Below are 14,814 nucleotides of genomic sequence, written 5' to 3' on the forward strand. Positions count from 1 at the left end.
GTTGTTGTGGTTTCATCTTTTGCTGTTGTTGTGGTTTCATCTTTTGCTGTTGTTGTGGTTTCTTTCCTTTCTTCCCTTTTTAAAAATCAATACTAGCTGAATTAGGAGAGAACCTCTTCCTTCATGGGCTGCATTGGCATTTACGTGCCCAGCTAATTGTTGTAATACTCCTGTGACTTTTTATTTCCTTTCTGTCTTTAATGGTAGCATGATCAGATCGTTAGTAATATGATTTTTGACTTAAGGGTGGACTAGTTTATTTTCTGTTTAAACATCAGACATAGAAAAGAGCACATATGAAAAGTGCAAAAGTCCAATTCCAGTGCACTTTAAAAATAAAAAAAGAAAAAGAAAAAAGTAGTAATCTTTTGAAATCACTCTAAAATATGTTTGTAGTCCAGTTTGTTTGTAGTCCAGTTTTTTCTAATTTGTTCTTTCCTGTACTGGTCCCTGCAATTAGCTAGACGTTGTTCTCTAAATTTAAACCATTACTGCTTTAATCTAAAAATAAGCTGTTCTCTAGAGAGATATGATAATATAGCTATAAAAAAATTACATGTCTACCTGTGGCAGCTTTTTATTGTAGAACCTCCCTTAGGATTATAGTATTGCCCTTTCTGATAACAAACGTGCTTATAGCAGATAAATGGGTCCATGGAATTTCTTTTGAAGGTCTCCCCGGTCCAACAGATCTATTTTGTAAATCATCTGGGAAACTAGCCAGATCTGTTTGATGTGCACTACAGAAAATAAACAGATCTTGCTTGAAACGCTATAATACTGTTCTCTTGCATGGCTCTACATCAGTTTTTGTCCACTGCCATGAAAAGTTGTTTGCATATAAACAGGTATTACTTCAATTGCATGTTTCAGACTGCTAATAAATTATTATAGCTTAATTTACTGAAACTGAACACATAAGCAGCATTTATGACTTCTGTGCCTCTGACCAACAGATTAATGATAAAAAGCATGTAGTTTTGGAGGATTTGGCTCAAATCTTCAGATGCAGAGGAAGAAGGCATATACAAATGTGCTTAATTGCTGCCAGAAAAGGTTTGTTCCGGCACTTGGAGGCAGTAGATTTGTGCTTCATGGTCTGACTTTAACTGTTGTCACTTAGAGTTTCTGTACAAGATGGAATTCCTCGCTTAGGCAGTATCTGAATGTTGTAATATTGCTGATTACTTATATTCACTGCTACTCTCAAATTCAGGGTTTGCTCTTTGTTTCTTAGGGGGTTTTTGTGGTCTTGTTTTGGTTGTGGTGGTGTTTTGTTTTGCTTTGTTTTCCTTCCCTAACCTGGCATGTTCTTAGTATTTTCTGGAAGTGACATCTACAGTGTTTCAACTTAGCCTAGTGTCTTGCTGGCTGCATCATTTGAAGTTGTAGCAGGTCTTCTCTGTGTCTCCAAGGTACATGTTCTCAGCAGAATCCATTTCTTCAGTAAAGTTTGTTTAAAATATGCCTAGTGGCACATAAAAAAGTGAAAGATATACAGCTGATAGTTGAAGCCAAACTTTTGAGTCGAGCTCTTGCCCATCTATTGTAAGCTACTGGGTAAACAGAAACTTAAAGTACTGGTGCACGAAAGCATTTCTATTCCTAGTATCCTTTTCAAAGTTGTGTGTGCTTTGCACTGTGGTGTGATTTGTTTTGTCTTGTCCATCCTTTTCATGAGTACCAGCTGAATTTTTAGTTCCTCTTGTTTAGGATTTCACATGCTAAACTTGCAATGCACAGCAACCACTTCATGCAATTGTGGCATTTTTTTCAATTTCAGAGCACTTGCTAACTTTTAAATTGATGTGTTAATCCTAAAACTTATTTTGCTAGTTAGGCTTATTCTTACAATTGTTTTCTTCTCTTACAGGTAGAACTTTCAGAAGAAGCTTGTCTGCTAGCACTTTGGAGGAACTGAAAACTCCCAAGAGATGCACACTATTTAAGGAAATGTATTTATGGCACTGTAGCATTTTACAAGTTATGTGATGGCATCCATACAAAGTTAAACACTTAATGGTTTTTCACCAGTAAAATCAATAAGATGTAGACACTTAAATGCTGTTGAGCTGCATGGACCTCATACCAAATGTTGGGCTTCAACTTGGAAAGAAAAAAATATGTAGAAGTTTTTTGGACAGAAAAGGTGAAAGCCTTATTGAATAATAAGTTTTTTATACTTAGACAAGCATTTTTAATGAGCTGATTATTACAAGTAAAGTGATAAACTGTGTTCACCCCTCTCATCCATCTGGATTTTTCACCTCTGTTCTTCCCCTCCAGCACTGACAAGTGTTTGCTGAAGATAAAAGCCAACCTTTGGAAGCTGAAAATATTTTAATCTAATGCCTAGTAGCCAAGTAAAATATACAAGGAAATAATTATGTCAGCCAAAATCTGCATGTGTGCCTTGAGTATATAAGCCCTCGGGCTCTGTGAATGGTACGTCACAGTATGGAGTGGCACAGCGATGTGCAGATGTTAAATTGTTGTCTTCCCTCCTCTTGCCTCCCCCTTACTACTTTGAACAGGCTGAAAAGCATCTTTTTCTATGGAGCGGGGTGAGCTCTTGGGAAGGTTACTTTCCTCAAGGCCATTTTTTTTTTCTGTTTTCTTGTAACTATTCACTCATATTTGAAAAATGCATCATAGTTTTACCTTTTTTTTTTTTTTTTTTTTTTTTTTTACCCACAAGTACCTTATTAAGCTAAGACAACGTATTTCAACTGTTAGATAAGGATATGGAATATTTGATGTTAAAAATTTATGCAGTATATTCTGAAGTACTTTGAAGTGCCTTGTTGAACTGAGGGTAGCTGTTTTCATTGGCACCAAAATCTTAAGCCAGTGTTACTCTCTTCGTAATTTAAGTGTGACTTATTGCTGAAAATGCCAGTAATGTTTTTGTCACGTTAATTCTTTGTGTCTACTTGTCATGATCTCTGCTTTTTCCTGTTACTTGTTTTTGGGAGGGAAGTCTTTGCAATACTTCAGCAAACTTTGCTGTGTGATAGAAACTGAAAATAACATTTGTTCTGAGTGCCTAAGAATATAAGCTCTAACTTAATGCATTTTAGTAGAGATTGCACTATATTCTGAGAACTATAAAGCAACTTAATCTGCTTTTTGAACTCAATGAAAATCAGTGTTTGTTTTGAAATGGATTTATTTTACATTAATACTCTAAATCCTTTTAGTCCAAGTGCTTTAAACTGCGTTTCTCCTTCAGATCTGAGATTCGGATTTATTCATCAGTTTATGCAGTGCTAACAATCAGTTTGTACGAAGATAAAAACTAATCTTCTTGCTTATGTATCTATCTTGTCTTGTTAGGGAGCATCAAGCTTATTTCACTCTTGCTGTTAAAGTGAGCACTGCTGATGGTCTTCCTTCTGCTTATATCCATGAGATACTGACTGGACCTATCAATATATACTTTTCACTTATATTTGCCAAAAAAAACCCCAACCACCACCCACAAAAGCTCTGTGGAGAATAAGTAGTTTATTGTTCCTTTTAAAATTGATTTTTTTAGAGATAATTGTCCATGTTTGAGAACCTAGAGTAACTGTTTGGCCAGGATTGGAACTTGACTGTTTAGCATCCCTGCTCCCATCAATTTAGATCTGGCTTATGAAATCTCTTCAGTATTTTAGTATAACATAAACATCATGCTCACCTTACTGGCACACATTTAATCATTATTTCTTTTTCCTCTTCAAGCTTCACTTGATTATTTGTATGAAGAGATAATATTTCTAAAACGTAGTTACTGTTAGTTATAGTCATTAACTTTCAGTTTCCAAGATAATGAGAGCTATGAGTATGAAGCCTTACTGTAAAAAGGGAGCACTGGGGCAAACCCAAGCAGTATCAAATGATTTTCAGAAAGGAGATACACAGTTATAGACTGTCTCAAAAGATTTTTTAAAAGATGGGGAGTAGCGGTTTATTTTGATAATACTGTATTTTGAGATATGATGTGTTAGTACTACAAGTACATTTGCCAAAGGGGTGGAAGAAAGTTTAAACAGAAATATGTATTTTTTTTACTTAACTTAAAAGTAGCTTCTATTTTGATTCCATTGGAAATACGTAGAATAAATGAAAATGTGTTGGATATGTAGAACATTGTTTACCTGTAGAAAATACTTAAGGTATTATAAGACCTGATTGATATGTGTAAGAATTTAATTTGTGCATTGCTACTTCAAAAGAAGATTTAGAAGCTGTGCCTGTTCCATTGCATTTAACACTACACTCTGCTATTTTTTAGGGGTATGGATATTGCCATACTAGTCTGCCTTAAATTTGCATATCAGATGTATTTTTAACAAAATAGTTTATATACAACTTTTGTACTACCAAGCAGTAAATAAAAAATATTGATTCTTAAGCTCGCTTGTGTCTTCCTTAAGCCTGCATCCATTGCATGAAATGCTACCCTTGCACAGTCTTAATGTATAATGCAATCTCTTTGCATCTTTTTATGGGGGTAGTGAGAAGCTTAGGTTGTTGCATAATGTATTACACTTCAGAGCAGTTTTATTTTCTTGAGAAAGGACAATTGCTAATATTATTTTGGTTACAAATTTTATGTAGGAAAGAAGAAAATCTATGCTTTAACTCAAGCTGGTATCTGATTAGATTAAAAACCTTTTACGTTTAAAGTAACAAGACTTTAAACTTTTTATTATATTTGATGTGGAGCTTTTAAAAAAGGCAGGTTATCTCTGTTCGCAATTGTTTTCATAAGGTATGGAACAAAAAATGAGGAATGACAGGAAGCTCTTTGCAGTTGCTTCCTCTCAGCCTGTGTACCTCTGCAATACTACAGTGCTTGGTTTGTTACATTACATTCTTACAGGTGACTATGATCTGTAAATAGCGCTGGAAATGAGTTTTGCTGGGTCAAAAGTGTGAAGGATGCTCAAAGCAAGTTGCTGTGGCTAGCTGAGATGTAGATATCAGTGTAGCATCCTGTTTGCAGGTGGTTTGTTCTTTCTTGCAGTGTTCCTAGCTGCATCGTGCAAGGCCTGTTTTGTGGTCCATATTTGAATTTTAGAGGTTTATATACAGCTGTGGGGTTATTGAGAACAACAACAAAAAATCCCTGTGGACCATAATTTTCAAAGGTAATTGAGACACTGCAGATTGTGAAGCTTCTGGATATTGAACACATTTTCTGATTCTCATTTTCAGGGATTTGTTCCTTTTTTTCTTCTACATAACAAAATAACCTGAGAGTCATATATTATAGTACTTGTTCCTTATTTTCCCCTGCCCCCTTTTAGTTGACTCTCTAATGCTTTCAGTAACAACTTCAGGTTACATTGAAGTTAAAACTGAATGCAAATATCACTGTATCAATAAACTTTGATGCCAGAAAATATAAGGATAGAAGATGGTAATTTTGTGTAATACTTAGTTTTTATTAGATAATATGTGCATATATTGAAAGACAAGAGGGTTGCTTTGATAAAGTTTGAGAAATTCTCTTGTAACTCAACTGACATAGAGAAGTCCTCAAAAGATATGTGAAAATGTTTTTTCCAGACTTTTTTTTTTTACATGGGTAATCTGTTATTTTTCTCAAATTCAGACACTTAATTTTTTTTTAGTAGAGCATTATGCCAAAATTCAGATCCTATCTCATACTGCTGTAGCAAAACACATGAGAGAGCTACTTTTTATCTTTCAATAAAATCTGATTTTACTTGTAAAGAGCACAGAGCACATGTGCAATGTATTTTTGAAACATGATAAGGATTAAAGCATTTCTTTTATTTATAAATCTCTTTATACAACCTCAGTTGGAAAGCATGCCATAGCATTCTTGATAGCTCCTTGCCATTTTATTTCTGAACTGTCTCCCTGTTTTTCACAGGTACAGAAATCTCAGAAACCTGGACAAAATTGGTACCTTACATGATCCCTGAAGCGTCTGTGTGTCTGTACAGCTCGGAGTGGGGCTCTCCAGCCTCATGGGGAGATGCAGGAGGGAGAGATGTGCACAAAAAGTGTGAGAGGAAAGCAGGGGAAAAGGTGTTGGATAAATTTATAAGTCTGTTCTTGTTGAGTGGGTGTTTTTTGGTTTGTGGTATGTGTGGTTTTTTGGTTGGTTGGTTGTGGGGTGGTTTTATTGTGTTTTGGTTTCTGTGGTGGTCCCTCCCAGCCCCAAATGAATTGAGCTTCTATTTACTGCGTACTGGTACAAATTGATGTGGGTTAAAAAGTGTTTTCTTTTGAGAAGAGAGGAGGACGTATGATCTGCTCTGGTTTGGTAATGCAGAAAGTGCCTACTGGGTTGAAACATGAAACTGTCTCTCCTAAGGAATTAAGTTTCCTGGATGTGTAGTGGATGTTGAGTACTCTCACCCATGCCCCAGATGTAGTGTGAAGTGCAAATCAATTTGTATCCATTAAACTAGAGTTTCTTTGGATATTAGGCCTGTTCTTTCTTTTTTCCTGCTAAACATGTGACACTGCTGCTAATGAATAAACAAGAAAACAGAGTGGTTAAGCCTTGGCTATCTAATATTAGTGAACAACACATAAGATTGGCTAGATAAAGATTGATTTAGATGTAGTATTTTTCCTCAGTGTTTCGTGGTGTGCTGTATTTTTGAGTTTTGTTTGAGGGAAGTTTGCACTTATGCTCCAAATGCTCGCAGATGCTGGATGCAATTTCCATTTCTGTCTTGTTTTCTGTATCCTTGTTGAATTTTTTTTTATTATTTTTTTTTATTTTAAGCTTTTTTTCCTCTTCAGTTGTAGGTGGTGTGCAATGAGGTGCTGCTGGTGTGTTTACTCTTGCCGTAACTGGGTTGTCCCTCTAGCTCGGGATGCACCTTTTCTCCTCCCCTCCCCAGCAGCTGCGGCAGAGCCGGCCGGTCTCTGTGCTGCCGGTCAGCCTCGCGCTGCCTTCCTGGCAGGTTAACGTCACCTGTGAGGCAAAACTGGGAAAAGGATACGTAAGGCTGGAGCAAGATGAGGAAAAGGAAGCTGTTTGGGGAAGTAGGAGTCTGTTCCTCTAACTCCCTGAGGGAGGAATGAATCCAGGAGAGACCCCAGGGCTGTAGTGCTGCAAGTGTGAAGATGGTGTAAGCCTGTGAGGAGATGTGCCAGCGAGGTCTGAAAGCTGTGCTGTTGGAGTAAGTGACCCCTTAGTTATCGTGATGGGGGGATGAGTGGGTTGGTGGTATATTTTGCTAGAAAGTTTAGGTAAGAAGAGAGACCAAGTCACCTGTGACATGGATGGGCCTTAGTCCAGAGCCTGTTACGTGGGTAGTGCTTAGCCATCTGTTTCTGGAAATGCAGTCGAGTTTGAATCGTGTCTGTGTAAAGTCTTTGCAGGGTAGGCCTGTTACATCTTAAGTGAAAGAACTCTTAAATTAGAACTGTGCAACCCCTAGTGCTGTAGAGATGCAATGGCATCAGATTTAGCTGTCTTCCACAAAAGGATATTCTGACATATATATTTTTCATATGAATGTAACTCACTTTATATGTGTAAACTCTCTTCCCCAGCTCCCCATTTCTCCTGTTAGCTGTTGTTTCCTCACCTGTTTTCAGTTACTCATCCCTGTGGTGTTTCCCTGGGCATGTGGGGGTGGGCAGGCGGCTGTCGCACTCGTGCTGCGCGGCTGTGTCCTTCTGGGAATGGTGGTCACGGGGACTAGAGAGTGTTTGCCTCCATAAACCTCCCATAGCTGTTGGCGTGCAGCAAAAGCAGCCATTGTGCTATTGCAAAAAAGCAACTACATAACAACTAACAAAGCTGGCAGTGACGGTGAAGGGGCAGGTACGGGGAGCAGGCAGCAACCAGAGTGTGGAAGACTTGGGAAGATGTGAGGAAGACTAACAAATAGTAGTGACAGTCAGGGCAGCAGCAGTTTAAGACAAATTATTGTTTCTTACTGTCCTAAAAAATTAGCCTTTGCTCCATGGACGTCACTATATATCTAGCTAGATACTCACGAATATAGCATGATTTTTGCATTGAATAAGATAGTAATTTTGAAATTACCATATGAAAATAATGAATGTTTAAGTACTTGCCTTCGGTATTTTGATTTACAGTCAAAATAATTATCCTTTAAATGCAGCAGTCTTAGGAGAATGTTAAATTAAAATACCCATAGAATTTCCTAAGTCGTCTTTTTCAAGGATTCTACCTACCTGTGTGTGTATATGCACACACAGGTATATGAGTAGAGAGGCAGCAATGTCACTGTTCCGTTAGGAGGTTTTGCACAGACCAGCTGTAATATATATTTTCTGGCAGCAGAGGGAGCTATTAAAGCTTCTATTGATAATTTAACGAACTGGGAGTGTATGTGTCGGGGGAGGAATAATTACAAGCTCCAATTTAATGGGCGATGTGAGGTGCCTCAGTGTTTCTCCACACAGGGCCTGGCAGTGCAGCTGCGGCCCCTGCCCTGCCCGTGGCCTGGAACTACCTGCCACACTTATTAAAAGGAACATAAACTTCTCCCTGAGCCAAATTTTTAATCAAAGCACTGGGGAAGAACAGGATCTGCGTGGCGTATGTCAAAACAATAGCAGCATGCGTCGACTGCTAATTAATGCTCATGCATGACTCTGGGAAAGTAATTCCCAGTCAGGCTGAAATATGTGTAGTATTTTGTAGTGCTTTTGATAATTTGTCTTGATTTTGATTAATGTTGGATCTTCAGTACAGTTCTTTTTTTCAGATGCTAACTGGATTACTTTCATATGCAAGTCTGCATAAACAGGAGATTAATCATTAAAAAGTAACAATAACCAAAATCAGACAGCGGCATTGTTCTGGCAAAGTACACAGTATACTTGTTAGATTAACCCCTGCACTGCTTTTATCTACCAAACCAAAATTTGTGGGATTAAAAGTCTGTAATATTTCCTCAGTTCTGGAGATGGATTGTCAAGAAACATGTGCCACTCTTGGCTACAGCAGAATCTCTTTGTGTAACACATATTGGAAATAAAGAGATTAGTGTGGGTCTTACTTTTTTTCTGAAAATTACACAAAAAAAACCAATCTGAGGAATGTCCCCAAGTTCATGTGATATCATCTTGCTTCTGGAAGAGGTTTCCAAATGAGAACAAAAGGAAAGTAAAGCTTTATTTATATATCAACCTTTAGGCATGAGGTAGAAACAACCTACATTATTCATTCTTGGCCAGATCCATACAGTTTGTCCTCAAATGCTTAAAAAAAATAATTTAATCCCTTTTATACATTAATTTTGCGTGGTAGTTTTCTTGTATTTGTCACTTCCTTTCCTTTTGGATGTCTGGGTAAGTTACTTGCTGTCACTTGTACATCTCCCAAGTACTGAGAGCAAGGGATAGCGTGTGTGATCACAGAATATTGAAAATCTGGCCGTGCTCGAGGTTCCGGTGAGTAACTGAGGGTGTTGTATTGCTCCTTTCTGCTTCTGCACCCTCATAAAAATCAAGCTACTCTCTGGCTCAGAGTAAATAGAAGGGAGATCAATAAGCAGACAAATTAAACTGCAGTCTTTATGTGACATGGTTTTATTGTGGGGTCAGTGCAGCACTTAAGTAGTCTGCAACCTGACATAATATTGGGATACTGTATTTCCTGAAAGACTTGTTTTTTCTACTTTGATACAGAAAAAAAAGTTTTTCACTTGGTAATGTACAGTAATTGAATTATGAAGTACACCAAAAACCTGTTAAGTACTATTTAGAATCATTTCAGTCAAGATTCAGAGCAGGAAATGCTATAACTTGCATAGTTTTGTTTGTGATGGTTGTGAGATGACTGCTTGGGATCTGTACTTCAGCAATTGGATTAAAAACAAAACCAAGACAGCCATTGTTTTTCCTGCTTCATTGAGAGAATCCCGTTCTCTGAAACAAATTCTGTAAGGCAATATTGCTTTTCTCTGACTAAAGGAGGAAGTTGTGCGGGGTGGGGGAGTAAGTTTGTTTAATAAACTTCTGTTTTGAAGTTGTATTAAACCATGTTAACAAGATTAAAATGATACTAAACAACAATAATAAAAAAAGTTGTGACTGCTTATGCTAAGGCATAAAATTGCTATAATCTGTTACAGTCTCTCATAGAATCCAGGATGCACATTTAGCTTCTTCCAAAGTTTCAACAGCTCATTGTTTGAAATGGAAAAAGTCCCAAGGCAGGTGGGACAGAGTTTGCAGCTGTGATCAGTCAGTGGTAGCATCATTTGGAGATGCAGGCAGTGTTCCCTGTCTTCTGTTTATCTACTGTCGAGGGTTAAGATTGCGGGGTGACAATAAAACCCTGGCAGATGTATTGTTAACCCCCTCTCCCCCCTACTTCCCCCTTTTTGCCCCTCCCTCTCCCCCCTTCCACTCAGGAGAGGCGATTGGGAGGAAAAAAGAAGGACAGAGAGAAGAGAGTTGGAAAAAAGTAAAGATGTTTTACTAATGCTACTAATAAGAATAGAGAAAATAATACAAAATATACAAAACCAATCTTGAAAGTCTCAGCAACTGCAGAGCCGGCACCCGAAGTCCTGGATTGGACTCCACAGCCAACCAGAGCTGGATTCAGTCTCTCACTAGGCCTCAGTTCGCAGGGACGACTAGCAAGGTCCTCTCCTAATGTCGGCCATAGGGAAAAGGGACAAGATCCTCGTGATCTCCCATTTTATATGAAGTATTCACGTGAATGGAATGTTATACACAGTTGGTCAGTTGTTCCTCGTCGCCCCTCTCGCGAGATGTCCACCCATGCTTATCAATAAGTTTGCATTCCATTGCTAGGTTTTACCAAAACATGTGTCTGGTTCTCCAGGAAAATGCAGTTAATATGAAGGCTTTAGCTGACAGGCAAAATTCACTGAAAGAGAAACTTGTTTTTAACAAAACCAGGACATCTACCTACTTCAGTTCAAGGATTGCCTGATCTGAAGTTGAGAAAATGATTGCAAAGGTTCAAAATGAAGGAAAGTTTAAAACAAAATCTCCATGAGATGCCAAGTGAAATTGTTAACGGAGAAGGGAATCCTGAGACCAGGATGTCTAGCTGTGTATGTGAATGCTTGGAATTTGGAAAGCCTGGGCAGGGAAGGAGCTGAGGTGTTTCTGGTTTGATTTCATTATTAAGAAAAATTGTCTTTGCCAAGGGCAGTTTGTGTTAAGAAGACCAATGAAAAAGTCTTAAACCTGCTTCTAACAATTACTGTTAAACATTGTGTTATCTAGGTGTTCTAAAACCTAGAAGGACACAATGTCTGAAACAATTCTGTTGATAAAACTTCCTCTAAAAATAAATTAGTTTTTAATGTAGACTGACTTTGATAAATTTACGTTCTTGTGTATTCAGCATGTTAAAGAAGTTCTAATATATTTAATTTTCAAGTGATGCTCTTGCACAGTTTAGATGTATTCCAATTTCCATCTACATACAAGGAGAGATATCGTAATGCAAGATAATCTATTAAGCTTCGTTATTTCAATGTAATTAAAATGTGCAATAGACATTTGAATAAATGTATGCAATACCATATACACAGGCCTTAATAAATGTCAAGATATTCTATTCTCATTTAGCAAAACGTGATACATTGGCAAGGATCAATCTTTTGGAAAATTAAACCTCATTTGGGTAATTCAAATTACAAATACAATATGCGCTTTAGATTATTTTTTTTATTATTAAGCCAGTGTTTCTTTTTTCATGATTTAAATGATAAAAAATGGTATTTTTGGATTACTTTAATCAAATCTGAAGTATCTTTTGGAAAATAATAGACTTTCGGGTTTAAATTTTTAGTGGGAAGACTCCATAGCAACACTTGCCCAGCTGATTGCCTTTGTTCTTTAAACTAAAAAAATATATGAATTTTATTTATTTCCAGGTTCCTGCTTTCTTGTCAGGGTTTTGTTGGCTGAACTGAAGAAATCTACAGTATCAAATTTCAGGTTCTTTTGTTGCTCTGTAAACAAACTTCCCCCGTAAGGTTTTGTCTAGGAAATAATTAACTTCCTTGAATTGGGTGGACTGGGCCGCCTTCCACGCCTGTTGCCATATCTGGAATCTCTGTGGTGATCTGAAAGGTTTTTCATAACCTAGTGGTGACCCGCTGCTAAATGAGAAGTGCTAAGCTTACTCTTGCTCAATGTCTCTTTGCTTATATATGGAAAGGTTACAATTTCCCTTTAAGCTGTGTTACTAGCTTTAGAGAATAGCAAGTAAAACGTGAGCTTCCAAAATGTATAATCTTTCATAGAAATACCAGGTTTTACAGTATTTTCCCATCCTGTTGCTTGTTGTTTATTGCTACATATGTCTTCACACTCACCTAAACAGAGTTAAGTATAGAAACATTAAAAATAGAGATTTGCCAACCAGCTCCCTCATTAATTCCTTTTGTATCAGAGGAAAGTGGAAACATTTAAGCTCTACTTCATAAGTGAACCCTCTGAGTATAGGAACCATAATTGATTGGTATCTGAAGCTATGGTGTTTGGGGTAAAGAAGAAGAGACGTCTTAAAAGCTATGTAGTTTTGGAGGGAATTCTTAAAACACATGCTATACTCTTGATTCCAGTAACAGTTTTTCTTGTGACTTTCCTGTTTTTCTCAAGATAATAAATTTTTCTCTCACAATTGTCGGAGCAAAACGGATTGTTCAAGGTGGCAGTGTTTGTGTTCTGTTGCATCAGTATCTGAGGGAACTGAATAAGATTTGGTTCTCACATAATTATTTTAAAGCTGCTTTTTATGGAGGAAATTCTGTGTGGTATTTAAAAACTATCTCCGAAATAATTGACTCTTTCACATTTATTGTGAAAAGTGTATGGCAGTCTGACACTCAGCTGTGACATGGCAGAGCTGGAGGGAAAAAAACACATATATATTTATATATTTAAAAATTTTTATATATACGTATACATATATATATATATGTGCTTTAAAAAACCCAAACTAAAACCACTACCACCAAAAACCAAACCACAAACCCAAACACACAGGATGCATTTACATAGTAGATAAGCTGAGTCTGAATGTTGGTGATACCTCATGAATTTATTTTATGGAAGTTTTCCATATCCTGCAGATTTGAGGTATGCATATGCTTTTTTTTTTTTGTTTTTGGTTAAGAGAAGCATTGAGCAGTTATTTCCAATGCAGTGGACACACTTACTTTACACTGTTTTTTGTCTTTCTTAGATTTTAAGACAATGAAAACTGGGCCTAGCAGAAATGCCATGTTTGTGGCCCAGCTGATCTCTTGCAGAAAAGTTATGTCTAGTGGCCCATGATTCTGGGCAGGTGCCTGTGGAAGGGACACCTGGTTTGGGTGTCCAGGGCACTGGTTGGGCTTGCCCAGGTGCTCTTATCTAGTGTATATTAGTTTTTGGGGAGCAAGATGAGAACTTACTGTAATTTCCACTTGAAGTTCAGGTTGAAGTTAGAAAAATCTAATTGAGTGTATATTTAAAAATGGGATAAATTTCCTGCGGTGTTTGTTGCATTTCTTTTTTTTTTTTATGTAAATAATTTTTCATGGTTCGTGTCATGGTGCAGCAGGGGCTGGCGGCTCCCCGGGGCTGGGACATGGGGACGGCAGGACTGAGCTTTGCAGCTGAGGTCCAGCCTGGGCTGTGGGCCTGCAGGTAGGCCCAGCTCAGCGGGGCCCCTGGCCAGGCTGGGCAGGGCCTGATGGCCCTGAGGGGCTGAAATGGGCTTCTGGGCCCTGGACAGGGCAGGGTGAGCCCATGTGGGTGGGCAGGGACAGTTGAGACCTCACAGTATAAAAGCAGACACATGCTATCTCCTGTCATAACCATAACCAGGAATACACAATGTGCAAGTAGTCTTCCGCAGTCATTCAGTATTATAGTAATCTTGGATACACACATGTGTACATAAAACTTGTATGTGCTCATGAAAATGTTTAGAACAGCCTGCTAAAGTAGGAAAGTGGTAGAGAAGTTGACAGTACTATGATACTTTAACAACATATAAAGCTTTTTTATTGTATAGATACAATGTGGTGACTTTCTTCTGTAGCTGAATATAGTTTTCTTGAAGCTGAGACTTCAGGGTTTTTTTAATTGCTCCTGGGGATGATATTAATGCTTTGAGAAGCTGAAATCTTGATTTGGGCTTGCAGTATTTGGAGGAAAAAAGGGAATCTGCATGTATGCAGAAATAATCTTAGTACCTGCACACTATGTAGAGCCCACTTTAAATATTCTGATCCTTATGCATGTTAATGGGTAGACAAGCATTCAGCATATACTGTTGGCAAATACATAGTTGGTGCTTTTTGTAAATCTTATAGTACTTCTTTTATGCAACTGCTATGTAATCAGAAAATACATAAAGCACAAAAGTCACCAGATGATTTTTCGTATGATTAAAAAATTTTATTAAGAGTTTATAACAGACTCAGAAACCACAACATTTCACTGTAAAATGTCAAGCACTTCCTATTTCAATTGTTAAAATCCCACATTGGATGAAATAGCAGCACCAAGTTGGTCTGTATCTCCTTTGCTTCCCACAAGAAAGATTATAACATACTGGTCTGAAGATGAGAAAAAGGGTAAACACTGCAGGAATGCAGCTCTGGTATTTTCAGATCTTACACATAATTCAATTTGAAAGCTCAGTCACTTTCCTGCCGTAAATTTAAGGATTGCAGCAGAGCCAGGGATGGGACCACACTGGATTTCACTGTTCGTATATAAACAAAACATGTCTTGCTGGGGAACTTTGAGACACAACCTGTTTGCAAACTGTATTGTTAAGGCAAGTGATATGTGCCTGGAAAACCTAGCAGA

The sequence above is a fragment of the Nesoenas mayeri genome, assembly GCF_963082525.1.
Source record: "Nesoenas mayeri genome assembly, chromosome: 4".
Classification (NCBI taxonomy): domain Eukaryota; kingdom Metazoa; phylum Chordata; class Aves; order Columbiformes; family Columbidae; genus Nesoenas; species Nesoenas mayeri.